Source organism: Rhagoletis pomonella, unplaced genomic scaffold (genome assembly GCF_013731165.1).
Source record: "Rhagoletis pomonella isolate Grant_MI unplaced genomic scaffold, Rhpom_1.0 Rhpom_scaffold_00003, whole genome shotgun sequence".
Taxonomy (NCBI): Eukaryota; Metazoa; Arthropoda; class Insecta; order Diptera; family Tephritidae; genus Rhagoletis; species Rhagoletis pomonella.
In genome coordinates this window covers 20,684,736-20,690,688 of record NW_023458557.1, presented here as the reverse complement: position 1 = coordinate 20,690,688, position 5,953 = coordinate 20,684,736, and the positions used below count along the sequence as shown (strand labels likewise).

The 5,953-nt window shown below is 50.6% G+C and overlaps 1 protein-coding gene across 6 annotated transcripts in view; it reads left to right on the top strand.

Annotated features, from left to right (window-relative positions):
- Nucleotides 1-5,953, top strand: part of LOC118735061 (cAMP-dependent protein kinase catalytic subunit 1) — a 72,973-nt gene that overhangs the window by 8,584 nt on the left and 58,436 nt on the right. The gene's annotated exons all lie outside the window — the stretch shown is intronic.

Sequence of the window (5,953 nt, the reverse complement as noted above, 5' to 3'; positions counted from 1 at the left end):
TTGGCACTCAAGCCTGTCAAACGATCGTAGGGGAACAGACTTGGCTGGGCAGATAGACGATTCGACATTCTGCACAATGAACGACGACGCACCCACCAGGATTATGGGTAACTGCAGTAGCTCGCCAGACATCACAATAGCATCAGACCACCTACCCATAGTCATCTCGATAGATAAACCAACCGACTTTGCCTCCGCCAAACACCGGACCCATATCAACTTTTCTAAAGCTGATTGGAAAGGTTACGCGGAGTTTACCGAAAACACCTTCACAGCGCTCCCCCCACCAACCGACGTCCATCTCGGTGAACGTAAGTTCCGCAGGGCTGTCACTGCTGCTGCAGCTCGCTTCATACCGGCAGGATGTATATCGGACCCACGTCCAAACATCCCTGCCGAAGCGGCTGTTCTAGCCGATGAGCGTGATAGCCTTCGTCAGGCCGATCCCGGAGATCCCCGTATCAGGCATCTCAACGCGGAGATTCGGCAACTAGTAAACGTACATAAGCGGAAGAAGTGGGAGGAGCATCTGAAGACCTGTAATTTCACCTCTGGTATGAGCAAGCTTTGGTCAACCGTGAGGTCATTGTCTAATCCGACGAAGCACGACGACAGAGTCGAAATTTCCTTCGGCGACCATGCCTCGTCGGACCCGGAGCGATGCGCGAGCTATTTTAGCCGGCAGTTCATACTGCATCCTCCGGTGGACAAAGCCAAGCGTCGAGTGACCAGAAGGCTGCACAAACTGCCAACAACCTGTGCCCCCCTTGCTTTCACTTGCTTTGAAGTTCAGGTGGCCATCGGGAAGGCGAAAGCCTCCAAAGCCATGGGTCCCGACGGAATATGTATGCTGATGCTGAAAAATTTGGGTCCGGCGGGGGTAGCGTACCTAACGGAGGTCCTCAACTTGTCAATGGCCACTCTCATCATCCCATACATCTGGAAGGTGGGGAGAGTGGTCCCACTGCTCAAACCGGGGAAACCTGCCAACAAAGGAGATTCTTATCGTCCGATAACACTCCTTTCCCCGGCAGCGAAGACACTCGAGGCCTTGCTACTCCCGTACTTCACAAACAACCTGACCCCAGCGAAGCATCAGCATGGCTTCCGTAAAGTGCACAGTACAACAACAGCACTTAACGCCATAAACACTCAGATAACTCGTGGCCTTAACCGAAACCGTCCCTGTGAGAGAACGATTCTAGTAGCGTTGGACTTGTCAAAGGCGTTTGACACCGTCTGCCATTCCACGCTACTAGAAGATATAGAGGCCTCCTCTCTCCCACAGAGGCTCAAACGGTGGTCGGCAAATTATCTAAGTGGTCGACATTCGTCGGTAATGTTTAGAGACAAAACGAGTAAGCAGCGAAAAATAAAACAGGGGGTTCCTCAGGGTGGTGTCCTTTCCCCGCTACTGTTTAACTTTTATATTTCAAAGCTCCCTCAACCACCAGAGGGAGTCTCGATTGTCTCCTATGCCGACGATTGCTCGATTATGGCGACTGGGAATGGAATTGATGACCTGTGTTCGAAAGTAAACGGCTATCTCTCCGAACTTTCTCGCTTCTTCACTGCAAAGTGTCTAGCCCTCTCCCCTACGAAATCCTCTGCGACCCTGTTCACAACCTGGACGAAGGAGGTCAGGCTACCGCTGGGGATTCACGTCGATGACACACCAATTCCGACGGTGAATAACCCCAAAATACTCGGAGTAACTTTCGACAGCCTGCTCTCCTTCTCTGCGCACTCAACCGCTATTGTCAATAAAGTACAGAGCCGCAACAAGGTCCTCAAGTCGCTAGCCGGCAGTACTTGGGGCAAAGACAAAGAAACGTTGCTGGCAACATACAAGGCAATACGCCGGCCGGTTTTGAACTACGCAGCGCCAGTGTGGTCGCCTGGGACTAGTAGGACGCAGTGGACGAAGCTACAGACCGCACAAAACACCGCACTGAGGACAGCGACGGGATGCCTCCTGATGACGCCTGAACACCACCTGCACGGCGAGGCGCAAATGCTCCCGGTAAAGGAGCACAATATAATGCTCTGCAAGCAGTTCCTGATCGGGACCCACAGAAGTGGCCACCCGTGCAGACAGCTGCTTGCAGAGGAGCCCTCGCCTAGGCACGTCAGGAGGCATCTATATGAACTAACGGACGAAGTCCAGAGGTTCATTAAACAACCTCTGGACCCGACAGCCTACAGACAGGCCTTGAACGGCATTCACAGGGACTCAGTCTCGAGTTATGTAGACTCTAGACCTGTGAATGCCGTTCTAGGCACACCACCCCCGGACATTGACGAGACGGAGCTTCATCTGCCTCGGGAGACGCGCACCACACTTGCACAACTTCGCTCCGGCTACTGCAGCAGGTTAAACTCCTACCTGAGTAGGCTGAATGAGGATGTGCCTAATGAATGTCCGGCATGCGGAGAGACCCCACATGACTCGAAACATCTCTTCGCATGCCCGGCAAACCCGACATCCCTAACGACCTTGTCCTTATGGGCAAACCCCGCAGAAGCTGCACGCTTCCTAGGGCTGCCGTTAGTGGAACTTGACGGCAACGACTGAGATACCAACCGATCTGGGCGGGGTTGTTGTAGCCGCTACAACAACAACAACAACAGCAATAATAATATGTATTTGGAGGAGAAGTGCTACCTAAAACTTTATTGAGAGTTCCTACATGTATAAGTGAAAGGCAGAAATGGATTTCCATATACAAGCAAAATCAACCACTTCACCCACAATCAATGAGTATTTTCAACATTTGATTGAGAGAGCAGCGAGGTACATTGCACTGAGAAGCATAAAATTCGTTAGTTTAAAACAGAACGTAAAGAAGTATAACGTATTTTTTGGAATTAACTAAATATTAAATCAAAACAGCAAAATGTATGACCTCGAAGTAAACAGTAAATTTAAGATTATTTCCTCCAACTTTAAAAATCTTGCACCTTTTGATGGCGATAGTAACGCTTTAATAAATTTTGTTGAAAGAATAGATTCGATGGCTCCTATTCTTGACTCATTTGGTAACACTTATAAACAAATGTTGCTAGATTTTTTAAAAGATAAAATAACCGGGAATGCAAGAAAGACTTTACTTATTAATAATAACTTAAATGCTTGGCCGGAAATAAAAGATATTTTAATTGAATATTATGGCGAGAGAAATTCGGCAGACGAACTTATAGACAAAATCAGCATTCCCACGACAGCCGGTTCTACGTACCGGAATGGCTCGGGTTTTACCCGACCAAGGGCTGATGTTTCGGCGATCTAACCCCGTTTAGGTCGGCGAAGTATCTCAGAAGTTGTTCTTCCATAGGGCTACATTCGCTTCGTATTCTGCTCAGGGCTGGCATCGAGCCAAACCCAGGGCCAGAAAGCTACACCTGCTGTGTATGCCAGAGACGACTACACCACAACTCCACCTCAGTCAAGTGTAATGCTTGCGAGGGGTGGATTCACCTTAGAGTCTGCTCAGGATTACGGACACATCGGCAGTGGACCACGTCGTATGTGGCCCCCTGCTGCTCAAACAGAGCAGCCACCACGGCTAACCCCAGTTCACCTGAGCAGACCCACAGAATCACCACAGCACACCACAGCAGTTTGACACCGTCTGCCATTCCACGCTACTAGAAGATATTGAGGCTTCCTCACTCCCACAGAGGCTCAAACGGTGATCGGCAAATTATCTGAGTGGTCGACACTCGTCGGTAATGTTCAGAGACAAATCGAGCAAACTCAGGAAAATAAAACAGGGGGTTCCACAGGGTGGTGTCCTTTGTTGTTGTTGTTGTTGTAGCGGCTACAACAACCCCGCCCAGGACGGTTGGTATATCAGTCGTTGTCGTCAAGTTCCACTAACGGCAACCCTAGGAAGCGTGCAGCTTCTGTGGGGTTTGTCCACAGGGACAAGGCCGTTAGGGTTGTCGGGTTTTCCGGGCATGCGAAGAGATGTTTCGAGTCATGTGGGGTCTCTCCGCATGCCGGACACTCATTCGGCACATCCTCATTCAACCTACTCAGGTAGGAGTTCAACCTGCTGCAGTAACCGGTGTCCTTTCCCCGCTACTGTTTAACTTTTACATTTCAAAGCTCCCTCAACCACCAGAGGGAGTCTCGATTATCACTTACGCCGACGATTGCTCGATCATGGCGACTGGGAATGGAATTGATGACCTGTGTTCGAATGTAAACGGGTATCTCACCGATCTTTCTCTCTTCTTCACTGCAAAGTATATAGCCCTCTCCCCTACAAAATCCTCTGCGACCCTGTTCACAACCTGGACGAAGGAGGACAGGCGACCGCTGGGAATTCACGTCGATGACACACCAATTCTGACGGTGAATAATCCCAAAATACTCGGAGTAACATTCGACAGCCTACTCTCCTTCTCTGCGCACGCAACCGCTATTGTCAATAAAGTACAGAGCCGTAACAAGGTCCTCAGGTCGCTAGCCGGCAGTACTTAGGGCAAAGACAAAGAAGCGTTGCTGGCAACATACAAGGCAATAGGCCGGCCGGTTTTAAACTACGCAGCACCAGTGTGGTCGCCGGGGACTAGAAGGACACAGTGGATGAAGCTACAGACTGTGCAGAACACCGCACTCAGGACAGCGACAGGATGCCTCCTGATGTCGCCAGAACATCACCTCCACAACATTCCCACGACAGCCGGTTCTACGTACCGGAATGACTCGGGCTTTACCCGACCAAGGGCTGTTGTTTCGGCGATCTAACCCCGTTTAGGTCGGCGAAGTGTCTCAGAAGCTGTTCGCCCATAGGGCTACATTTAGTACGTATTCTTCTGCTCAGGGCTGGCATCGAGTCAAACCCAGGGCCAGAAACCTATAAATGCTGTGTATGCCAGAGACGACTACACTACAACTCCACCTCAGTCAAGTGTAATGCTTGTCACCTCAGAGTCTGCTCAGGACTACGGACACACCGGCAGTGGACCACGTCGTTCGTGGGCCCCCCCTGCTTAAATAGAGCAGCCCCCACGGCAAATATAAGTCCTCCTGAGCAGCTCCACACTAACACCACAGCACCACAACACAACAACACAATAGACCACACAACCATGACAGACCACAGACCACATTCAACCGCACCACCAGCCACACGCCGCCGTCAACAACTCCTGGTTCCTCCTACAATCTGCACGGTATGTCAGCCCAGGATATTCCGTAATGTGACATCAGTCAAGTGCACCAGCTGCCTTGGCTGGTGCCACTTTAGGGCATGTTCAGGTCTGCGCACCACGCGAGATTGGACGAGAAATTTCGACGGCCCGTGCTGCGCTGCACGGTCGCAACCGTCAATTTCGACGTCGCCCACCACCACCACAGGGCGGCAACCATCACAGCAGCGCACACAGCCAACGGCGGTAAGAATACACACATCCCTTACACCCCACATCACGACACGTCCCCCGAACCACATGAAGCTCCTTCAATTTAACTGCAACGGGCTACAGAGCAAGATTGAGGAGATAACCGTCTTCATGTGTCGGCATGGTATATTGATAGCTGCGGTCCAAGAGACGAAGTTGCACAGAGATTCAACATTGTTGAATTGTGCCGGGAACAACGTGCACCGTTGAGGTCGCGAGCGAGATAATGGTAGTGGTTTAGCGTTCATCACGCACCACACCGTGCAGTATCGTCTTATCGAAGCATACATCGACCGCAGGGATACCACCCTAGAATGTCAGGGCATCGCTATCCGGTCAGGCGATGTTGAGCTCGAAATATTTAACATATGTGACCTGGTCTACGAAAAGGGAGCTTACGTGCGAATACTAGTTTTCTGTGAAAAAGCTGTTAAAAGTAAGCAACTCGTTTCGTCAGTTTCTCATTATCTCGTTAATTGTTCTCCGCGCCGGACGTCCAGTAAGTGTTGTTGTTGGTCCAGTAAGTGTTGTTGTTGGTCCA